Below are 25126 nucleotides of genomic sequence, written 5' to 3' on the forward strand. Positions count from 1 at the left end.
GACTGCAAAAGCGATGCAGACCCCCTTGGTATGTTGACCCGGAGGCCTAGGGACAGCCTTACAATAGAAGAAAGCAATCTTGAAAAACACACCACTTTGATCGGATATAACGAAAAAATTACCTATTCACAGTCCACAGAATATGAAAGGGTGGTGGCTATAACTTTGATAGGTGGGGGAAACAATATTTTGCCCAAGGGGATACCCTTTGAGTCCACACACTTGCAACAAAATATAGACATATCAGAGCAAATCTTTGGAGACCAGTTATTACCAAATAAGCATCTGAAATCAGCTTAACTTCATATGTTTAGTAGTAACAGATTAGGGCACCTAAAACATTTATTAACTGTACAGCGCTAAATCCCATAACCCCTCTTGATTGAGCTCGATTGAGACTTGTTCTCTGATCCTTAGGTTGCTTCACAACTCTCTTTAGATGCCACATGGTAAATGCTGGTGAAGGTCTCAGAGAGTTACATCGGTGAGAAAGCAAAAGGAAGACCCAGAAGAGCACAATCTGAGAGTGGAGCAGGCTGAACCCAGCTAATATTTTCTGTAATATTTCATTGCCATGATACAGCTACAAAAAGAAATCATGTTTGATAAGTAGGCTGAAATAGGACCAATAGGAGACCCTCCATCACTTCCGGCCCTTCAGCCAAAAGCCCATGCATGAGAAATATTTATACTTGTGATGAATGGCAGACTTTTACCCCCAGTCCTTGCAGATGCATGAACCACTTAGAAGAATTAAGGCAGTGTTTGCAAGTGTTCTCCACAAACCCAGACACTATGGTCCGCTGTCTCTGCTGTAAAGTTGCCCTTCTTAGCTTCCTTGACCATCTGGGGTAGGTTGGTAGATTAGGCAAGGCCTAGTTTAACCAATGTGGTTTGTAGATTGGGAATAGATGCACTGAAGTTGCAATTAAACATGTAAGGGTTGTTTGGGAAAGCGCCTGACATCGACTCTATAATAGCCCACCACTTACTTGGAATAGATCCGCCGACACTGCCGCCGAAGATTCAGGGAGCGAACCAAAGCTGGAGAGGGAACGAAAGAGTTAAAGTATTCCTACCCTCCCCCATGCGGGAGGAAGGAGGAGTCCATCAGGGAGACCCCAATCAGGGAGGAGAAGAAGGCCTCACTCCAGAACAGTAAGCACCGGAGTTGTAGGTCAAAAGGCGGAGCCTTGGAACGCAAGGGAAACGCCGAGGAAGAAGACCGGGGCAAGAGATCGGCGATGCGAGAAGAAGGGCAGGAAAGTGAACCCGGGGATGAAGAACTACCTGAAGAGTAGAGTGAGGACTGGTTGGTTCCCCTCCAGGAGGAGCGCAACAACCGTTGCCGCTCCCGAGAGTTGCGGCTAGGGGCGGTGAGTGAGCGAGAGCATTTTTTTTCTCCATTTTTTGGGGTGTTAGTTTTGCGGGATGGAAGGGAGCGGGCGGTAAAAGAAGACTATAGGAGGCGGGGAAACAGGGAATAGAGAAGAAGAAAGCGCTCAAGCCAAAGCCTTCAGGACTCCAAAAAGTAGAAAAACGAAAAGGAGAGTCAAAGGAACATCCCTCAGCTTCTGTATTACCTGTAATACTCAGTTCAGTAAATAAAAAAAATTGTGAAACGGATAAAGCCTCCTAGCTTCTATTTCTTCCCTTCTCTCCCACAGGTTGTTATTCTGAACACCTTAGATATATAAATTTATGCACAGCAAAAATAAAATAGTAGAACTCACACAAATAAGTTAAGAGAATATCACAAAAGAAAAACAGTTGCAACAATGGGCTTCCAAGTTATACAGTTTATGCATTCACTATTTTATAATGAACACTGCCATGATTTTAATTCTCTGGCTGATGCCAATACTACCCAATATGCTATTTGTGATCATTAACTGACTGTGATATCTGGATAATTTACACTAAATACACAATACATACATGATGCTATCCATGAGGAAAGAAAGTAGGATTATAGCAAGTTATGGGAGCAACGCTTTGTCTCCAGGTTTCAGGTTATGGTTTGCTGGTTCATTAGCAATTGTATATTTAATTCTTTTTTAAAGCGCATGATCACTCAAACAAGAACATGCTAGCGGTGGCTCAGACACTGTTCCTCAAGCAACCACTGCAGTAAACATCAAGAAAAGAGAAATGAGCACAGATAGGGCAAGAAAAAGAACAGTAGGCCTTAACCAAACCATTAAATTAACAAGCATTGGCATAGCCAATAGGTCTCGCTTTTGGGACCTTATAAGTATTTAGTTATGAAGCACAATATTCTTGGTGCAACAACATCAACTGTTGCATGGCTAAACACTTATAAGGTCCCAAAGGCGAGACCTATTGGCTATGCCAATGCTTGTTTTTATTATTATTATTGCTGTTGATGTGGTGGGTTCAGAGAGCTCGGTGGTATCTGATGACAATTATCACATGATGCAGATGGCACGTTGCCAAGTTCAGATCCTCCGGAGCATCTGTGGGTTTATTAAAGAAATCATCTGTTCCTGGTTTGTGATGATGAGTACACAGAGGCATGTCCAGAAAAGGGAGGTAGTTTCTACCCAGCACTGCTGCTGATGCATTCAGTGAAGTGCTGAACACTGATGGTAAATTCCTCCGGCCTCTTGCGCCGGTCACACAAACGATTGTGCGACTATGCCTCCTATCTTTTGACATCTAAAGTCACTGGTTAAATAAAAAGAATCTCTAAACAAGAAGCACTGGAGACTGAGAGGGTGTGCACGGGTGGATGTGAGAATGGTTGGGCAAACAGCTGTGTGTCTAGAAGGTAGTGGCGGCTGCTAGGGAACAGTGGCAGGGGGCGGGGGAAAGTGTTAGAAAAAAGGGGAAACAAGAAAAGACAACTTGCACTTGCTGTAATGTCGCCTGTGTCACTGTTGAGGAGCTCGAAATTGGCACATTTCGAGTTATTGATTAAAACTTCACCTGGGCCAAATCCCTGCCTTACTGTGTCTAAATTGAGAGGGCTCAGGGGCATTTCGATAGCAACGCAAGACATTTCTGTCAAGTCGTAAAAAACTGATAAGTATATTCCTTTTTTTCCATTTCATAACTATTTTACATGTAGTCTGAGAGTTGGAGTCATTTGCCATGTTAATGTAATGTTGCAGTTGAGCATAAATATTTACGCCAAATAAGGTCGAGTCTGTAGAAAAGCTGAGTGGACTCGTGCAGCTGCTACAGAAATCCATGTGTGACAAGTGCCAGTGGTCATGTGCTGAGCCAACTAGGCTTTTGCTTTTGAGGTCCATAGTTTGAGATCAATAGTAATATCTGCATCGGAGCAAACACTACACGAAAACAGGATGTCGAGCCGGTAAGAAAGTGAAAGCTACCGCAAGCAGGGAAATGTGAACAAGCACCCGTGGCCACGCTAATTAGAAACAGATGACCCCTGCGCACCGCTGCTTGCTCCTGCAAGGTGGATGCCGCCACTAGCACGAGTGTTTGAAAAGAGCAAACCGATTTCAAAAGGTCATCTCCTAGAGCAGCGATTGCGCGCTGCGCTAGGCTCAACCTATAAAGTAACATAAGGCATCTGTAGCAAGAAACAGCCAAGTCTTCAAGTAGTTCTTCTTGAAACTGGCTTCATTTGTGGTGAGCCGAAGCGTACCAGGAAGTTGGTTCCAGGCTTTTGATCCTATTTGATCCTAGGACTATAAATGATCTATCCCATGTGTATTTGAGCCTGAAATTCAGTAGGTTTTAGCAAATTAGCATTGGAAGATCTGAGAGTCCTCTGAGTCCTATAGTGGCAAAACCGGTTAGATAGATATTTGGGCCCATAGCATAAATGGCCCTGAAGACAAGCGTTTTATATAAAACCCTCTTATGAATAGGCAACCAGTGCAGCTCTCCGAGTGCTTTGAATGCAGAACTATACCTGGGAAGTTTAAGCACAAGTCTTGCAGCTAAATATTTAACCACCTGGAGTTTATGAAGCAATTGCTTTGAAATTCCTACGTAGAGGCTATTGCAGTAGTCAAGCCTCGAAGTTATGAGTGCAAAAAACACCTTTTCTTAGTGGCTAGAGGGAGGAAATCAAAATCTATTTGAAGGATTCAATCAGAGAGGAACACATGCCAGCTACTGACATTACTTGTGGGCAGAAGGAAAGGGCATTGTCAATTTGACTCCTATGCTTTTCGCAACTTCTACTGTAGGTGAAGGAGGAGGACAAGGAATCCAGCCACCACATAGTGGGGGAACACATCCCAAACAAAAGAATTTCTGTTTTATCAGTATTGCATTTAAGGTAGTTGTTTTCCATGTGCTCACTTCGGCAGCACATATACTAAAATTGGAACGATACAGAGAATATTAGCATGGCCCATGCGCAAGGATGACACGCAAATTTGTGAAGCGTTCCATATTTTTGAAGACAGCAGAAGAAGGTGTGATGTACCTGGATACACTACCCTTCAGTTTGCTGTAGCTGCCACAAGGCCATGCTGCCATGCATTAGTTGATGCCTCGTGGAGCTTGTACAAGTCCGTGTTTTTTTTTAACCCTTTCAGCTTTGGGGCTGGCAGGTTACCTTCTTAGAGTGCAAGGTGCATTCACTGCTGACGCTGTTTCGGTGCCTGTCAGAATGCAGTATTTCTGTCCATCTTGAACTGGCAAAATGCTTTTCTGCAATACACTACACCCCAACAACGTTGTCATTCACAAGGCGAATCTCCAAAGCCTTGTTCTGAGAACTCTTCTGGTGCTGAGAACGACCCTTGAAATTAACTATTCTTTGCTGCTTTCTTTGTGGGCTGGTGACAAGCCTCTGCAGTGTAATGTGTTAGTTGACACAGTGTTGGTGCCAAGCTGAAGTACAGGATCCCGCTTCACCATTACTTAAATCGATTCAATACGTTCTTACCACGCAGTGCTGTAGGCTAGAGGTACCTAATTACCTTGTGCAATGAAGTATACTCCTTTTGTAATAGTGTAGGATATTGAAATCTTGGGATTCGAAGAATTTAATTCATTTATAAAAAGTACTCTTGTTGTGCAGCATCTCTCAATCTTGTTTGTACCTATCGAAAATATTCAATGTGTCTTGGGATCCCGGATTTAAGCTACAGAACTTTCACTGTAAATGCATCTTCCAGGCATTAATACCTGACCTTGCTGCAGAGCCTGGAGGCCTTCCTCTCTTTGACACCAAAATACACACAAATATCCAGGAACATGGCCTGGTCATGGATACAATGCCTGGTGGTGTGCAGCTCTTCTGTGACTTCTGGTTTTGAGTTTTCTTTTTACTTTAAAATATATAAATATATATTTATAAAGCATAACTTTGTATCACTACACAGTATTCAGGATTTTGTTTTTGAGTAAATTTGCTGCAACACTAATGATCTTAGCAGAGATTCTTCCATATACTAAATTGAATTGTACATAGGAATGAACGATTTCAGATTTTTTTACAGATCTAAATAGTGTAAATGCTAGTTTTACAAATACATTTTTCAACAAAAAAAAGGTAGTTGTTATCCATAATGTTATTAAAGCAGTTCTTAAAGTTCTGTTTTGACCCAAATAATTTTCATCCAAAGATAGAATCGATGTTGTATCATCAGCATAGGAGGTAGTTGAGATTCCATATGAGCTGATCAAAAATACCATGGGGCCATGCAGATATTAAATAATGATGAACTAAGCCATGAGCCCTGCGAATCACTAAAAACTACAGATTTTTCTTCCATTGAAAACTGTCAAATGGAAAACAATTGTTTCCTCCCTGCCAGGAAAGATTTAAACCAAGACCAGGCTTTCTAGTGATACCAATATCCTGTAGCCTCCGAGGGAGTGTTGAGTGATAGATTGTATTGAATGCTGCTGATAAATCCAGCAGGATCAAGACCGCATTGTTGCCATTATCTAACATGATCTTGATTGTTTCTGGGACCTCTGAGAAGGCAGACTCTGTAGAATGTCTGGGTCTAACGCCAGGTTGAAAAATCTGTACAGCCACAGAATTGTTTTGTGAAGTGGACAGTTGATCATTTACAATATTTTCTAAAATGTTGAATCGACAATGCTAACCACACCAAGTCATTAAATGTGCTAATGGCCCCAGGTCTGTTGCTCCATTTACAGATGGGCACATCTTGGCACCGAAGAGGGGCTTAGAGACTGCTGGGTATGGGACAAGAGACAGGTAAATTGTCAGTCGTCTCTGGTAGAAAACCTCTTGTGTGCCTACTGAATAGATCTTGAAGTCAAAGGAGAAAAATAAAGATGGAGTGAAGGATGTGCTGAACCTGTTCATTCTCTGTGGGGGGGGCTGCCTTTCTCCATCTTATATTTACAATTCATACAAGTACATATTCTCAACCATCTAAGAGTATCCATAACAATATGTGCGATATGAAGGTGATTGAGGTCTTTCTTTCCTCCGCACTAGTTCCTTGCTTGCTGTCATTATTGAAGAATACAGCTAATGCGTGCAAACATTCTTGTTCTTAAAATTAATCAATCAATCAGAGTACTTGTAGAGCGCGCTACTTACCCGTGAGGGTCCCAAGGCGCTGAAGGGAGGGGGGGGGGGGGGATGCTGCTACTGCTCCAAGAGCCAGGTCTTGAAGATCCTTCTGAAGGCGAGAAGGTCTTGGGTCTGCTGTAGGTGGGTAAGGAGGGTGTTCCAGGTCTTGGCGGCGAGGTAGGAGAAGGATCTGCCGCCGGAGGTGGTTCATTGGATGCGAGGGACAGCTGCGAGGGCAAGGCTGGCGGTGCGGAGCTGGCGGGTGGGGGTGTGGAAGCTGAGTCTGCTGTTCAGGTAGGCTGGTCCGGCGTTGTGGAGTGCTTTGGGTGTGTGGGTGAGTAGCTTGAAGGTGATCCTCTTGTCGATGGGGAGCCAGTGTAGGTCTCTCAGGTGGGGGTCGATGTGGCTGCGGCGGGGGACGTTGACGATCAGTCGGTCGGAGGCGTTTTGGATGCGTTGTAGTCGTTGTAGGTGCCTGGCTGGGATTCCTGCATAGAGTGCGTTGCCGTAGTCCAGTCTGCTGCTGACAAGCGCCGGTGTCACCGTTCTTCTTGTTTCGGTGGGGATCCACTTGTAGATCCTGCGGAGGAGGAGGAGACATCGTTGACCTATTTGACATGAAGAGGGAGGAGTCAAAGATGAATCCTAGATTGCGTGCATTGTCGGTGGGTGTTGCTGCTGCTCCCAGTGTGGTCGGCCACCAGGAGTTGTCCCAGGCTGAGGGGGTGGGTCCGAGGATTAGAACCTCCTTCTTGTCCGAGTTCAGCTTCAGACGGCTGCTCCTCATCCAGTTGGAGAAGGCCTTCATTCCCTCGTGGAGGTTGGTTTTGGCAGTGTGTGGGTCCTTGGTGGGGGAGAGGATGAGCTGGGTGTCGTCGGCGTAGATGATGTTGAGGTCATGATGGCGGGCCACTTATGCGAGGGGGGCCATGTAGAAGTTGAACAGCGTCGGGCTGAGGGATGAGCCCTGGGGGACACCGCAGATGATGTCGGTGGCTTCAGATCGGAAGGGTGGGAGGCGGACGCTCTGGGTTCTGCCAGACAGTAAGGACGTGGTCCAATCAAGAGCCTTCTCTTGGATTCCGGCTTCTAGGAGGCGTGTCTTTAGAGTGTGATGGCAGACCATGTCGAAGATGGCTGACAGGTCCAGGAGGATGAGGGCTGATGTTTCGCCGTTGTCTAGTTGGCGCCTGATGTCGTCTGTGGCGCGATGAGGGCTGTCTCGGTGCTGTGATTTCGTCTGAATCCGGACTGGGACGGGTCGAAGATGTTGTAGTCTTCCAGGTGGTGGGCCAGTTGTATGTTGACGATTTTCTCGATGACCTTTGCTGGGAATGGGAGCAGTGAGATGGGCCGGAAGTTCTTGAGGTCCTTGGAGGTCTGATACTGTGGACTTAATTAAACTGGGAGGACAGCAACTATGACCCTGTGTGCAGCTATTGCACACTAAAACTACACAAGTGTCACCAGCCAAGACCTTAGTAACAAAGTGAAGGAGAGGTATCCCCTAAAAATATTAGTAGGAAGACCAGTGTGTAGCCTTCACAGATATACCAATGATGTGCCTACGAGCACAAGGTGTGCAGTTTAGTTTAAAATCCGTCAATACAGAAGAAATTTGCATGAACAACTGGAACAAAATTACAAAGTTGTGTGCACTTTCGTTTTTGTGATTAAAATAAAGTTCAACACTCCTCATTTAAATCTTTGTAAATGATGTTGAGAAAGACATGCCTGAAGTTGCTGGGGGTTTGGATGAAGCAAAATCAAAGAGCTCCTCATAGGAAAATTTATTGAATCGAAGTAGAAATCAAAACACATAAATGACAAAACAACTGGAGCAGTAACTGAAAATAAATTGATAACCATACTTTTAGGGAGAAATGACTCAAAAGTCCTGTGTGTGCTGAAGGACTGGGCTATTCTAAGGCCCAGCGGTGCCAGGGGACAACACCTGAAACCTTCGTGGGTTACCTGTTCCGGCGTACAAATCACAGAGACACGGCACACTTCCTTCGGCGTCAAAGATCAAGGTTTATTTACTGCAGGGAACACAGAAGTCACAAGAAGTACAACGCATGTAGGTTCTAGGAGACTGCTTCAAATTGCAATAGTGGATCGCTCCTTTTATACATATTTCCGTCATAGCACAACATGGCGAACAAAAGGTTACAACTCAGTTCCCACAGTAAACTTCAAAAGGGTTGTTTTCATGTATTCAGGGTCCCGGAACATAATTACAGTAGCATCGCCGGTTCCTAACTGTAAAAGTACGTTATCCCACCATTAAGTACATTCCATTCCGGCTGTAAACGAGTTAGGAAAAGAGTCAGAGACAGGTGCAAGGGAAGACAGAGATAGACAACAGATTAGAAAGAGTGTAGGGGGGGCGATATCGGAAACACGATTGCAGGATCAAAGGAGACGTGCCTAATGAATGCACGGCTGAAACAATAGACCGGCACGGCAAGATGAGCCTCGAGTGGGGCCATCTGCCTTTGCAGTGTCACCCCCTTCGTCATAAAGACACCCTCAAAGAAACACGTGTCTTCCGCAAGAGCTTGGGAATCCCAGGGTCACAAAGCGGACAGTGTCCGTTCACTGGCTACTTGAGGGCAAGAGACAAAATGGATGCCGTATCTAAAATGGAACCCGTGGGTTCAGATGAAGAAACCCACGAATAAGACGAACGGTTCAGGCCAGCGTAGCGAAAACGCGTACACCCACTAAACTCGTCATTTGCGGTTCATAGATACCAAACTCGTCCATATTCGAATGAGTCGAAAACACCACTATAATTGTCACAGAACCTCAGAGCCCGTGGCTATGGGCTTCAAGAATGCAAAACAGACACCATACTTTTGGCATCGGAGATTCCACTGAGATAACTAATACACAACCCTTTGCCTGAGTTTTATCCAGGGCAGACTAACCTGGCCCTTTTATTAGCCTTACAAATGGTATTAACAATGCTGAATTGCACGCCGATTCTAGTGAATTAGCTGTCTGTGTACGCCCCCCCCCCCCCCCCCCGCACCGCTGCCAAGTGTACATATATGGGAAGTGATAGGAAATGATAATAATCGTATCCAAGCTATTTTTAAAATATTAAATGTAGTTTTCAACTTCTTGTAGTCTTTTTAACCCTGCTGCAGAAAGTGTCCCCTTGTGGAAAAATGTAGTGGTGTTACTAATGTGAACCCTTTTAATGATGAAGGTAATATGATCAGAGCCTAAGTGCCATCCTACAGATGATCTGTTCTGAAAAAAAGATTGGTGAAGTTAAATTCCAATCACCATGTATTATTCTAAGTTATTGGCTATCAAATTATATCTGCCTAGACTAGGCCACACTGTTCTCAAGTGAAGGACACTTTTATGGCTAAGTCATTGAGCATTTTACACCTTTAGGTTTTTCTACTCTACAGCTCAAAGGGCTCGCTATACAATGCACAGGAGTTGAATAGGGTGTGCCTAGGTCCAGTCCAGTTTCAGCAGAGTGGTGGAAACCTAGCTGTTCCCAAGATACCTATACCATCTGATGACCCTTAAATAAACCATGGAACAGCCAGCATATCAACATACATATGACCCAGAACTATGGGATAGTGGCAGGCAACAAACCATGCCTAGAAAATGGTCTTCAGGAACCCTTCCGCATTGGCCTTTCAGTCGACACATGACCTAGCTAGGATCATGGAGACACGCGGAGGGAACATAATAACCAACCAGGAGAGACACCCACTACCCTTCACCACCAAATATTATAAGTGCCTGTCATGATGCGAAACTTAAAAATCCATATCCCTGGGGGTGAGAGGAAGAACCCAAACTTTGTACCTGCCAGAACCACCCCTTCTTCTTCCAGTATCACCTAATACTCAATCAGCAGTTCCAAAACCACAGCAGATTTTAAATCGTCAGGCTGCATAATAAACCTTTACACCATATGGCCTTACTTATCATCCAGTACCCCTTCCAGTACACAGCAACTAATCACTTGACTCCAAGTGGACAGGGATTTAAGGCCTGATGTGATCTAGTACACACTGGTGACCCACAAAGTATTCTAACATTATCTACCCTGCAGGTTCCCACCAGCTACATGCTCCAATCATTACACCATTGTACCTCCCTTGCTTCCTTTCATTACAACATGGAGCCAGGATGCCTCACCAGATGCCCATACCACGTGATTTTTCTCCACCAATAAAAACTACCCTACCTCTTCTTCCTCCTGTTTTATTTTTGTCCTACCTAAGACATGCATTCCACGAGCCGTTTCTACTGGAGGACGGAGAGGCATAAGCTGCTGCTTGTCGGGCAGTGTGGGCCAGCCCTATAGACTTAGAGGCCATGATGCGCTGTATCGGAGAGACGCTGTGCGCTCCTTGCCAGCTCGTCTGTTACAAGCCAGAAGACGGTGTTTGCCGGCTCGTGGTGGCTGGGCTTCCGGGTTGTCGGCCAGCTGGGGAGGCTGCAGCGATTCAGGGACGGCGCAACGCCTCTGCTGACAGTTTTTGACTCGTAGAGTAATGGCCTCGCATTAGGTCATTTTTACTTACTTTGTATACAATTGTTTTTTTGTTTTACTCTTTTTATTACCTTTTGCATCATAGCACATACACTGCAATTTGAGCATCAATTGGTATTTAACAAATATTATCCAAGCAAAGGCATGTTTTGTCTTCTTCTTAGGAGGAATAAGCATATTCCTGCTCGATGGAGCAGGTCCAGGGGCCCAACTGAGCCTTTGGATTTGCTCTTTGCCACTAAAGACCAGGGTATGATTGAGGCGGCTGTGGCCAGGGCATTGGATGACAGAGCTAAGACCTGGCGCAAAGGCCCACATCCTGATGTGGGTGTTGTCGTTTTCCCTCTGGGGATTCATCAGCTTTGGAGTCTGACCTTCCATCCACCTCTGCAGGGAAGTTTGTGCATAGAGAAGAGGTCCCAGTCGTTATGCAGCACGTCCAGGAGATTTTGGATTTTTTGTCATTCCCATCTCCTGGAGCGGCGGAAGGCACATTTCCGCAGTTTGTAAAACCTCCCGTTTTCGCTGTGCCATTTTATGGCAGAATTAAGCACTTGATTACTGGTGAATGACGGGACCTGGTACGCTCTTCGGTTCCCAGGTTTCTGCAGAAGCTTTATTCAATGGAGGAAGATGAGGACTCTCTTCCACACACCGTTAAGGTGGATGCCATTCTAGCCACTTTATTTGTCGTACTACCATAAGTCCCAAAGATTGTTCTCCTTCTGATGCTACTGACAAAAAGGTAGAAGGAGCAATTAAGAATGCATTCTCCTCTGAGTATCTGACTCTGAAAGCTGGAATTTCATCAACTTATGCAGCTCAGTCTCCTGTTTTGTACTTTGAGTAATTTGCAACAGCAATTCAGGAGGAGACGGATTGTAATTAATCGAAATTTGCCTAGCTTAGTAACGGTAAGTTTCAATTCTATTAAGGACACAGAGGCGAGGATTATGCTTTTCCTTCTTCGCTGTTTATTACAATCAAAACTTACAGCAGCTCAGAAAAGCACTGACTCCAAAACATTTCTCTATATCCCAGAACACAGGGATTAAGAACATTACATCAGACAAAATTACATGAGAAAAACTACATATCCCATCAGTCCATGGGTAACCACATAACATTAGTCCTTTCATAGTGTCCACAACAGTAAGGTAGGGCGTCAATCTATTGTCACCTTTCTCTTTCTTTGCGAGTCACGCCAAAGTTTCAACGGTCTTGGGTCGAACCTTCATTGCCTAGCGAGAGAGACACAACAGCGTAAGCGTTGTAAAACCACTAGGACTCTCAAAGCAAACTCTTCACATGGAAAAACATTGCAATAACACCATAATTTGACTTAACAAAGAAGCAAAGACTGCTTACTTACTTCCATACGGGTGGGATCTCCCAAGGAGTTCTGGGTGGGATAATCCTCGCCTCCGTGTCCTTAATAGAATGGAAACTTACCGTTACTAAGCTAGGCAAATTTGGATTCTATGTCAGGACCGGAGGCTTCAGATTATGCTTGTTCAAAGATTACTTACTACTAGATTCGCAATATCCACCACCGGTTTGAAATAAAACCTTTTGAAAGTGGAATCTGAGGACCAGTCTGCCGCTCGCATTAAGTCCTTCAAACGTGCCCCCAAAGAGAAAGCCTTCGAGGCCATTGCCCCCCTAGCCGAATGAGCCCCGAACTTCTTAGTATCAATGCCAGCTTCTTGCAGCACCCACCGCACCCAACGGGCAATAGTGGGGGAAGATACTGCCTTGTGCGGCTTTTGCAGGGCAATGAGAAGCTGCCGTTCACCCGGAGGGCGAAGTTCTACAGTGACGTCTTCATATGTCTTAAGGCACTGAAAAACACAAAGTTTGGGAACATCCACAAATGCCGGATAAGAGATTGATCTCGTCACGGACTTTGTGCGGCGACCCACGGTAAAGGTAACCCTATCCGGGGAAAACACTCTCGCTAAGACATCTAAAGCTCGTACATCCGAGACTCTACGACACAACACCAAACACAGGAGCATAGCTAACTTGGCTGACAGTTCTTTTAAAGAAAGGTACTTGTTATGTTGCCAAGAAAGAAAAAGATTCAGCACCACATTAACGTCCCACAGGACTGAATATCGCGGCTCCGGGGGTAAAGAAAGCCTCACGCCCCTAAGGATCTTACAGACAAGAGGATGTTCCCCGACCGGGGCACCATCCAACGGCTCATGCGCCGCCGAGATTGCAGAACGCATCGCGTTAATGGTGCCGTAGGCTAGACCGTCCGCTACTAACTCCGCCAAAAAGTTTAGGATGGGAACGACACCTGCGACCAAGGGATCCAGGTCCTGTCGAAGACACCAACGAACCCACCTGGTCCAAGCTGATCGGTACCTCTTTGCGGTGCTACTTGCCCATGCCTTTGACAAAAAGCTTTCAGCCGACTCCAAATGGCCTGGGAGCAACCAGCGTCTCCGAAAAGCCGCCATGCCATGAGGCGGAGAGAATCCTGCATCATGAGGCGATGCGGGGCCCCGTCCGGATTGAGAAGAAGACGAGGGAGCCGGGGGAGTAGGATTGGAGAATCCCAGGAAAGTTCCAGAAGAACTGGAAACCAGACTTGCGATCTCCAAAAGGGCGTCACCATTACAACTTCCGCCACCTGGCAGCGAAGCTGGGCCGCAGCCCGCAGCCCGCATCCCCATCGAAAAAGGAGGGAATGTATAAGGCCGTTCCTGACTCCAATCCTGGAGGAAAGCATCCGTGGCCTCCGCGAGAGGATCTGGTCTCCAACTGAAACACCTCGGTAGCTGGAAGTCCAAGCGGGATGCAAACAGGTCCACTGAAAAAGGACCCCACATGGTGTTCAACCACCGGAACACATGAACGTCCAACTTCCAAAGACTGGAATCCCGCAGGTACCGCAAGTGCTAATCCGCCACCTGATTGGCACGACCCGGAAGGTATTCCGCCGTCACTGAGATGTGATGGGCCAGACAATAATAACAAAAAGCCTTCGCCAGATCTGCTAGAGCTCGGGATCGGGGACCGCCCAGATGGTTGATGTATCGAACTGCTGAGACCTTGTCCATTCTCAAAAGAACACAAGACTTTGCCGAATCCCTGGTCCAACAACGGACCACAAAGGATCCTGCCAGAAGCTCCAAGCAGTTGATGTGGAGCCTTTGCTCTTCTGACGACCAAGCGCAGCCTGTGGAGAAATCCCCGCAGCGGGCGCCCCAGCCAGACCTGCTGACGTCTGATTCTATTACCAAGTCCGGTACTGACCCGAAAATCGCTCGGCCATTCCACGCCTCCATATGGGAAAGCCACCAGGACATTTCCCCCTTCACCTCTTCCGACAGAGGGACCAGCTGGTCGTAAGTCAAACATTTCCTGAGGGGATGCGCTTTGAGGCGTTGAAGGGCCCGGTAGTGAAGGGGCTCCGGAAAGATTGCCTGAATGGAGGATGAGAGAAGCCCTACCACTCTGGCAATCTGACGCAGGGAAGTGTGTGACTTGGAAATCGTCTGCCTCAGCTCGTGTCTGATTTTGGCCATCTTCCGGGATGGGAGACTTAGAGATGCTTGCAAAGAATCCACAATGAAACCCAGGAATATCACTTTCTGGGAAGGAGAGAAGACGGACTTGTCCTCGTTGATGATGAACCCCAGTCCCTGCAACAAGGAGATCGTTTGATTGAGTTGAAGTACCAACCTGTTGGGACACTGGGCCATCAAAAGGATGTTGTCCAGATAGACAATCATCCGAATTCCCTGGCTCCGAAGGACCTCCACCGCTGGGTGCAACAGCTTAGTGAAGCACCAAGGGGCGGAGGAAAGCCCGAATGGAAGGGCCGTAAATTCGAAGACCTGATCCTTCCAGAGAAACTGAAGGAATCGACGGTGAGGAGGGTTGATGGCCACCACCAAGTACGCATCTTTGAGGTCCAGACGGACCATCCAGACGTTTAGAAGCAAAACATCTCGCAGAAGATGGATTCCCTCCATCTTGAAATGGTGGTAAACCAACCACCCGTTGAAATCTCTGAGGTTGATCACAGGTCTCTTGCCCCTGTCTGATTTCTCCACTAAGAAAATGTTGCTAAGGAACCCGTAGGGGTGCCGAGTTGATCGACAAATGGCCCCTTTGCGCAGCAGCGCCGAGACTTCTTCGTCCATCAACCGCGCATCTGCCCGGATAAAACTTATAGGGCGAGGAGCCCTTAATTGGCAGGGTCGATCATAAAACTCTATACGGAAACCGCACACGTCTTGAAGGACCCATGCGTCTGCCGTAATTGCTGCCCAAGCCTCTGGAAAAAACGCTAGCCGTCCCAAATTTGTACCTGATCTGCAGGAATTACACTTAATAGGAACTGTTGCCTCCTGCGTCGTTCCTGAAACCGCTGCGCCCTCGGAAACGTTGGCCTCTGGTCGGGTAGAAATTGTTGTAGTTGGCCAAGGTGTTGTATTGGCCTCTTCCGGAGCCTTGCCCTTTGTTGGGTTGATTCTGACTGCCACGGCCGGTCGCGAGGACCCTACTGTGACCAGCCCCTCGGGGAAAACGCTGCTGAAACACCCTTTTAATGCTGGACTGGGCCTTGTCCAGGGAGGTGGAAGTTGAAACAAAGTTTCCCAGCTCTTTGATAAAAGGGTCCCCAAACAGGCCACCCTGCGCTACTGCTCCAGCCTCGGAGGAGGCCAAGTCATCCAACTTGGGGTCCAATTTAATCAGCAAGGAGCGTCAACGTTCCGTCGAGAGGGCACAGTTGGCGTTCCCTAAAAATATGACCAACCTCTGCGCCCAATTCGACAGTACGTCTGGGGATATGGGGGCGCCCGACACCTTTGCCTCCTCCGCCATATCCAAGATCTTTGTAATCGGGCCTATTGCGTCTAACAGTTAGTCCTGGCATGAGCGGCAGGAGCGGTCAATCCCCTTACGGGGGGCCTTGACAAACTTTGCCATAAACGTGGCCATTTTCACGTCCAGTTCTGGGGTCATGGCCACTTTCCCTTCCAGAGTAGGACGTGGACACTCTCCCCTCAGACAACTCCACGCCTCCTTCTCCGAGGGCTTGCGGAGGTGCCACGCCACAAAGTTCGCAACCTTGTCTCCAGGCGTCCAAGCAGCCGACCTCAGGTAAATGATTTCGTCCGGGTCCAGCATGCCTGAACTACCCTGGGGTAACTCGGCCGCGGAGCTGGACGGTCGCCAAGACCCCACCGAGTCCTCGTCGTCATCTGTGTCTGCAGGGGAGATCCCCCTGGGGAGGAAGGGGCTGTCTCCGTCGGTACTGAAGGTCCCGGGGCCGGGAGCGGCGCAGGGGTAGGGTCGGTCGCCTTGGCCAGAAAAGCGTCCCGTAGGCGCTCAAAGGCATCCCTGTCTACACCCTGCGCTCCCCCCGGAGCCCCTGTCCCTACAAACCTTCTAAGGCGCGGGTGGGTTACCCTCCAAGGGTGCTGAGTTAACTCCAGGAGTCACTAACTGCGCTGGCGCCAGCTTTGCGCACTCCTCCATATGCGGGCGGAGAGTCTGTCCTCTATGGGCCCCACTATCTCCTGCACGCATCTATAAATTGAATGATCCACAGCTACATACAACTCATCATCTCCTAAATATTGATGAGTTTCCTCTTCTTCCTCGTAGTATCCCTCTGCCATAGTTGTCACCCCCTTGGCTATGGGTTTAAGGCAGGCTGAGGGTCGTACTGGTACTCACAGGACCAGATTATGGGCCAACCGGAGGTTAGCAACGTTATTTAGGCTGGTGGAACCAGGAATTTGCAGAGGCTGCACCCGCCTCTAAGTGCGTCGACCCTCTCTAGGAGACCGGGCCCACGCCGCCTCCCTGCGCGCTTTATTAATGAGGGCAAAACTTGCAAAAAACTTCACTATCTCAAATTGCAGTAAAAACCGCTGCCGGTGCTAAAATACAGCCCGTAGGCGTTTACGCGGTAGAACCGCTACTACAGACCCCGTCGGGGCGTCACGTAGATGGTGAGAATACAACCCTGAACGGGCGTAGGTGGTAAGGCGGCAGGCGCGGCTCCGGCATGGCTCCTTTTCCTCAGTGCGGTTCCTGTCAGCGAGAGGAAACCCGCGCTGAGGTGAACAAGACGCGACAGCTCCCTCTAGCGGCTCAATCAGCACCGCAGCAAAGACGGGGACATCGCGTGAGGGGCGAAAGCGTCCCCGCGATCAAGGGCTCTGTTTGTGTGAATAAAAATAAAAATTAAGTAAGGCACATCATGAGCGACACAGAGCCCCCAACATAACAAGAGCAATATTGCATAAAAGAAATAACTTCAAACACATGCAACAACCCACACAAAGACAATTTTTCGTGAGAGAATTGCAGAAAGGTACTTAACTGGCTGCAAAGCAGCAAAGAAAGAGGGAGGTGGCACAAGATGGACACCCTACCTTACTGTTGTGGACACTATGAAAGGACTAATGTTATGTGGTTACCCATGGACTGATGGGATATGTAGTTTTTCTCATGTAATTTTGTCTGATGTAATGTTCTTAATCCCTGTGTTTTGGGATATAGAGAAATTTTTTGGAGTCACTGCTTTTCTGGGCTGCTGTAAGTTTTGATTGTAATAAACAGCAAAGAAGGAAAAGCATAATCCGAAGCCTCTTGTCCTGACATAGAATTGCTGGTAAACATGGAACAACAGGCCAATATTCTGGCAACGTATCTTCAGATGTCTTGAAATCTTCGGCCATGGCGACAGGTTCCATGGTGTTGGCTCAGTGAAAATTGTGGAGGAGGGATTGGAAAGCAGACTATTCAGAGAAGTCTACTCTGCTAAAGATTCCTTTTGAAAGTAAATTGATGTTTGGTGATCATGTGGCCAGCATGATTACCAAGGCGTTCAAGGATCGTAATTATGTCCTACCATACAAGGGGAAACCTTTTTTCTCTCAGCACTATTTGGGTCAGCATTCTGCTTCTTCTTCCTATCTTTCCTCCAGGAAACCTTCAATGCCATTTTCGGATCATCAGAGGAAGTTCCAGCCCAAAAAGTCATAGGCCTCGTGGGGGCAAAAGGTCAACAAAGTTTCTTCAAGCAGAAGTCCTTACAATTATTGCACGAGGTCGTTGATTCCTGTAAGCAGCAGTTTTTTTCCAGAAGTGAGGTTCCGTGACAATTGTAAGTGGTGTTTTCGACTCGCACGAATATGGTCGAGTCTGGTATCTATGAACCGCAAATGACGAGTTTAGTAAGTGTGCGCAGTTTCGCTGTGCTAACTTAAACCGTTCGTTTGTTATGTGGGTTTTTCATCTGTACCCACGGGTTCCATCTTAGATACGGCATCCATTTTGTCTCTTGCCCTCAAGTAGTCAGCGAACGGACGTTGTCCGCTTCGCGACCCTGGGACTCCCAAGATATTTGCGGAAGACACATGTCCTTTGTAAGTGTCTTTATGACGAGGGGGATGCTACTGTAAAGCAGATGGCGCCGCTCGAGGCTCATCTTGCCGCACGGACTTATTGTCTCAGCCGTGCATCTCATTAGGCACGTCTCTTTGATACCTGTATCTCGTGTTTCCCGATACCTCCCCTTTTACACCCTTTCCGATCTCCCCACTGTTTCCCTCTTCCTCTGCACCTGTCCTTGTTCCTATTTCGATCTGTTTTACTGCCGATTGGAATTTGCTAATGGTGGGAAGGTGGGTTTTTACAGTTGGGAACCGCCAAATGTTTCCGCACTTATGTTCCGGACCTCATGTGTTTCAAAGTGACCAAAGCGACCCCTCTGGGGGATAATGGTGAGAACCGGGTTGTAAACTTTTGTGTGCCATGTTGTCCTATGGGTAAAAACTGTATAAAAGGAGCGATCCACAGAACCAATTTGAAGCAGTCTCCCCAAGTTGCACGTGGTGTACTTGTCGTGACTTCTGTGTTCCCTGCAGCAAATAAACCTTGAATCTTTGACGCCGAAGGAAGTGTCCCGTGTCTCTGTGATTCGTACGCCGGAGCAGGTTACCCACGAAGGTTTCAGGTGTTGTGCCCTTGCACCGCTTGGTCTTAAAGAACCCAGTCCTTCAGTTGGCGCCCAACGTGGGGCTGCATCAGTGGTACCGGTCCAAGCCCGACGATCGTGAGGAACTTCGTGTGAAATCTCCGAGGGAAGGTGCACTCCGCTTCATCGATCCTGTTGTCGAAACAAGTGGCCCGAAGACTTTTCCAGCGAAGATTCCTGCCTCCTGACGGCTGCGACGGAATGCTGCCCTGACTGTAGACCTGTTTTGGCGCCTGGCGTAGACCTTGGTAGAGCGAGACGACTGACGGGCCTTCCTGGTGACGCCATCGATCTTTGAGTTAAGTATTTGTGGGTCGCTCCCAGAGTTCTTGGTTGTTGACACTTTAGCAAGTGTTTTTGTTGTTAACGCTGTGTGAGTGTTTTTGTCGGTGACACTTTGCTAGCGTACTTTGTTGTGTTGTTTGACGACTGCAGCCGCCAAAAACCGAGGGTTTTGTTCTTTGCTGGGACTTGGTAAATCCCGTAACCCTTGAAGTTTGTGAAACTCGGCTAGTGTGCAAGATGCCTGGCCGCAGTACTTTGTTTAGTTGTTTCAGACTTTGTGGTACGGATTCCCGACTGGAGGACTCGTGTCCGATACCTCCGGTTGGAACTCCCACTTATGAGCTCTATAGTAAGCATGGGCTAGGCCCAATTACCTTTAACGATTATTGGATTAAATACACAAAGAAGGACGGCGACCTTCGTTGGCCACCTCATGGTAGCTTCGAGGCCCCGATCTTAGATAATCTAGAGATTAAATTGTTCGAAAGAAAGTCAAGGCCGGCCATGTTTGATGCCTTTCGGTTGTGGCGCAAAGAAGCCCGACAGAAAGAAATCAGACAGACTAAACGTAATCAGCGAGATAATGTTGCTACCATAGTGAAGAAAGCAGAGCAATTTCAGCGTGATAAGGAGGTTAAGGATAAGGAAGTGTTTGATAGATTACAGCGTATGACTGTAGATAAATGTTATCCTGCTTTGCCTACGGAGTCGGAAAAGAAGGAAGAGCCAGTTGAGGATCCTTTAATGTCTTATCTCATGAAGTCACCACCTCCGTATGTACAGGGTACCGCAGCTCCTGTGGTCCCTGCTGTTCCTATTCTTCCGCCTATTCTTCCTCCGCCTGTTCCTCAACCTGCACCTGCCCTTCCGACTGTTCCTGCTCCTTTGCCTGTTGCTATCCCTACTGCTCCTCTGCTTCCACATACTCCTGCTCCCGCTACTGCTCCTGCTGCTGCTCCTGTTTCGTTAACTCCTGCTGTTACTACTGTTTCTACTCCTTCACTTGTTAGTCCTGTGTCCTATGCTTCTCCCTCTACTCGTTCTCGTACTACTCCTCTTGCGGCTAGCTTCTTTCATTCGCTCGGACCTGTTCATGGGTCCGCTGGTTCCGATGGTCCTCAGAGACGTAGTCAGCTTCCTGGAAACAGAGAACGCGTTGCGCTATATAATATGGCGATGGGTTGGATGGTAAATCCTCTTAGAAGTCCACCCCGTGTTGTCCTTGATACATTTTGTCAATTCAATATACCAACCCAGAGATATGTGTTTAATGAAATGTGTAAGTTCCTTTATGATCAAATAGCGGCCGATGCGCCTGACGAGGTGCTGACCGCCCTGTCTGATCTTCAGCTTCAGTTCTCGAATGGACTGATAGTGGATACCAACGTTCGACGTGCTGTTGAGCGGTTGCTATCTTTTCGTCCCGCTCCGATACCTCATGCATTGTTCGTTGAGGATATTGAAAAACTACCAGACGAGTCTGGTCAATTTCCCATGCGAGAAGTTCCGCCGGTTTGGATACCAGCTAATCCTAATGCTCAACCTCCGACGACAGTGGGGCATTTCGAGAGAGTATGGATACATCTCCCATGGAAACGCTCGGAAGTGCTACAGGTGAAACAATCTTTGCCTGATCCACGCAAAAATCCTACAGGGTATTATAAGGAATTATCGCAGCTCGTAGATGCTACGGTAATGAATCTTTCCGATATCGATATGTTGTTCGGCAATGTCGTACCGCAACCGGTATGGGCAAAAATTCGCCATGAAAATCATCCGAATGAATTAGGCGGTGATTGGGCTGCCATTGTAGCGGCAGATGCCGGACAAGTGGCTGCTACTAAACCCGACCAGTTGATTACTGCTCTTCCTCAAAGAATTATAACGCTAATGAAAACTCTTATGCCAGCTATGAGGGTAAACTGGGACAAATTGTCAGCTTGTAAGCAAAAGAAAGATGAGAGTGTTTCCGACTTCTTTACGAGGTTCGAGGAAGCATTCATTGATCATAGTGGACAGGATATGGGTACCGAGGGTGGTCAGAGATTGTTTGTGGATAAATTTGTTTCGAATTTATTGCCCGATTTGAGCAATAAGTTAAAGAATTCGGAAAGTGCATGGGCCGTTTCTACCTCGGCTCAGATATTGGCTACGGCACAATACTATGAGAATAGAGAGAAAGAAGAGAATGACCGTGCTGATAAAAAGACGAAAGAGCTAAAAACTAAAGTGTTGTTGCAACAAGCGTATCCTCCGCGTTCAAATCAGAATGCGTCCCAACAGAATAGATCGCAGTCGCAATCGAATCGATCGCAGCCGCGTAATGATTCCTCCTCCCAAAGATCATCGTTGGGGTACAATCAATGTGCTTATTGTAGACAGGAGGGACACATTAAATTCAATTGCCCTGTTTTGAATGAACGTAACAATGGTAACTCATCTAGAGGAGGTCGTGGTGGTTCGCAGCAGGCATCACGTGGTAGAGGTCGTGGTGCTCAGAACGATCACTCAGATAACTCATCCAATTCTAATAATTGTTTCGATCAACGTGGATCATCGCAAGGACGATCTGCGCAGTACAATGTAGACGATTATTACGTCGATCAGGGAACTGACGACAGTAATTACTAGGACAGCCAAAGACAAGGAGAGGGAGTGGTATCAGTTCCGGTTGATCAGAGAGGGCCTTACGTCGCAGTTGCTACATCGGGCGTCGTTGAGCCTTTTCTGTTGGACACTGGTGCAGCGAAAAGTTCTATCATGCATTCGAAACTCCCTGGCGCACCTTTGTCTGGCTTAACAAATGTTTCCGTTGGATTCTCTGGCGCCCCCGTTAGCAATCCAGTTTCGCGCCCTTTGCCCCTTAAAATTGGGCCACGTGAGCTAGAAGCTCCGTTGATTTTGACTACGGGTTGTGGTGAAAATCTTTTGGGCCTGGATTTGCTTAAACGTTTGTATGCGACTTTGTATTGTTCTCCTGCGGGTGTAAAGCTTACGTTAGGAGAGAGGGTTGTCTCTCCTATGTATTTGTCCCTCGATAAGCTCCCACCGGAATTGAGTTCTCTTCCTGCGTCTTTGTGGGCAACAGGTCCAAATGACGTGGGCCTACTTGATATCTCCCCTTATGTTGTACAGTTGAAATCTAATGTGCGACTGCCACGTATTCCCCAATATCGTATCTCCCTTGATGGTGAACGAGCACTGTTAGCGATCATCTATGATCTGATTGAGAAAGATGTTATCGAAGAGACTCGGGGAAACGTGTGCAACAGCCCTGTGCTGCCCATTCTTAAACGTACTGATCCTTCAAAACCGCCTGTTTATCGCTTTGTTATCGATTTACGGGAGGTGAATAAAATTGTGGTTCCTCAATTTCCCGTTGTGCCTGACATCACGGCGCTACTGACTCTGATTCCAGCTTCTGCATCATGGTTTTCGGTGATTGACTTGAAAAATGCGTTTTTCAGCATCCCGATTGCCGAGGAGAGCAGGGACCTTTTCGGTTTCTCTCTCGGTGGACGTAGCTTCCGGTTCAAACGCGCTCCTCAGGGCTACTGTGAAAGTCCATCTATTTACAGTCAAGCCTTGAAGGGTCAACTGGATGCGTTTAGGTTGCCGGTCGGTGCGGCCTTGATCCAATACGTCGACGACTTATTGGTGGCTGCTGATACTCAGGACATTTGCAAAATTGCTACGGTGTCGTTGCTGCAACATCTCTGTGAGTTGAATCATAAGGTGTCCCCTTCTAAACTCCAATATTGTTGTCAAGAAGTAACCTATCTAGGTCACTTATTGTCAAAGGAGGGAAGGAGGTTGACCCCAGAGAGAATTGCAGCGATTGCGCGAATGGCTGTGCCAAAAACCCAAAGAGATGTGCGTGCCTTTCTAGGTATCACGTCGTACTGCAGGCAATGGATTCCTAATTTTTCATTGCTAGCGAAACCATTGGTGGCTCTTACGTGCAAGGATGTTTCAACTCCTTTACCATGGACGGAAGAATGTCAGAAAAGTTTTTCTGAACTGCGTGATTCATTGTGTTCGGCTCCTGTGTTAGGTACTCCTGACTACAGTAAACCGTTTACGTTATATGTTCACGAGAGGGAAGGTTGTGCTTTGAGTGTCTTAACGCAACCTTTTGGTGGTAAGCAACGTCCATGTGCATATTTTTCCTCGACCTTGGACCCAGTAGCTAGAGCATTGCCGAGTTGTTTGAGGGCAACTGCGGCAGCTGCGGTCTCCATCCGACAATCAGCAGGATTGGTCATGGATAATATGCTTACGGTGATGGTTCCGCATGCAGTCGATACTCTTTTGAATCGAACGAAAACTCAGCACTTGACGAGTGCGAGGTTGTCTGGGTACGAGTTGACGCTCTTGGCAAGCCACATTCAGATAAAACATTGTAATGTTCTGAACCCTGCAACTTTGTTACCAATTAGCACAGAGTCAGATGAAGTAGCAGAACATGATTGCTACTTGAGGACGGAGGAGGAAACAAAAGGTCGAGTGGACCTTAAAAACACCCCATTGGAAGAACCAGATGGTACATTGTATGTGGATGGGTCATGTTTTAAGTTGCCGAATGGCGATGTGACTACTGCTTATGCTGTTGTAACGTTGAATACTGTTGTTGAGACTGCAAGGTTGAATCAGAATTCTGCCCAAGCTGCGGAGCTGATTGCTCTTACTAGAGCATGTGTGTTAGCGAAAGGGAAACGTGTGAATGTGTTTACCGACAGCCAATACGCATTTGGCGTCGCTCACAGTTTTGGACGATTGTGGAGAGAAAGAGGTTTCTTGACGTCGCACGGTACGAAGATTCAGCATGGCCAGCTTGTGAATGACCTTTTGGATGCATTGACGTTGCCTACGCAAGTCGCGATTGTTAAATGTAGTGCGCATCGTAAGGTGACGGATGATGTTGGTCGTGGTAATGCGTTTGCGGATGAGATTGCTAAGGAGACTGCCCGGAACCTTAGCACTCGAATGTATGTGACGAGTTCGGTTAGGTGGCCTACAGAATCGAGCATGTGTGAAGACACTATCGAAAGTGTGAAAGAAATTCAGAATGAGGCCACCGAGATTGAAAAGGCGAAGTGGAAAGAAAGCACGGGAAAGTTGGATGCGAATGGTTGTTGGATTGATTTGTCTGATCAGAAAAGATGGATGTTACCCGATGCGTATGTGCTGGCCGTTGTGACAATGGCGCATGGGTTAGCACATATTAGCGTGAAAGGTATTTGTAAATTGTTGTCTCCTGTATGGAAGAATGATGGTATCACGAAATGTGCTGAACGTCTGGTGAAGAATTGTATGGTGTGCATGATGTACAATCCTGGCAAAGGAACCCCAACTCCTCCTGGCAGTTTTGCTCCCCCTTCATGTCCCTTTGAGGTGATTCAATTGGACTTCATCCATATGGAGCGATGCAATAACCTGAAATACGTTTTAGTTGTGGTTTGCGCATTCTCCCGATGGATCGAGGCCTATCCTCTCAAAGACAATACTGCTTTGTCTACTGCGAAAATCCTACTGAAGGAATATTTTCCTCGGTATGGAATGCCTAGAGTCGTGTGGTCAGATAACGGAAGTGAGTTTGTTGGAAGTGTGATGAAGAGTGTGTGTAAGGGCCTTGGAATTAATCAAAAATTCCATAGCGCCAATCATCCCCAGTCAGCTGGATTGGTTGAAGGGTACAACGGCACCCTTAAACTAAAGTTAGCGAAGATTCAGGCTACGACTGGTCTTTCGTGGCCTGACGCTTTACCTTTAGCATTACTGTCAACTA

The 25126-nt window shown here is 47.1% G+C and overlaps 1 protein-coding gene and 1 non-coding gene across 3 annotated transcripts in view; both read left to right on the top strand.

The window, feature by feature from the left end:
- LDAH (lipid droplet associated hydrolase) overlaps nucleotides 1-25126 on the top strand; it is a 1359976-nt gene that overhangs the window by 817546 nt on the left and 517304 nt on the right. The window lies entirely within an intron of this gene.
- Nucleotides 4295-4401, top strand: LOC147707075 (U6 spliceosomal RNA). Its single transcript, XR_015296879.1, has one exon. It is a non-coding gene; the product is annotated as a U6 spliceosomal RNA (small nuclear RNA).

The sequence above is a fragment of the Lissotriton vulgaris genome, chromosome 6, assembly GCF_964263255.1.
Source record: "Lissotriton vulgaris chromosome 6, aLisVul1.2, whole genome shotgun sequence".
Classification (NCBI taxonomy): domain Eukaryota; kingdom Metazoa; phylum Chordata; class Amphibia; order Caudata; family Salamandridae; genus Lissotriton; species Lissotriton vulgaris.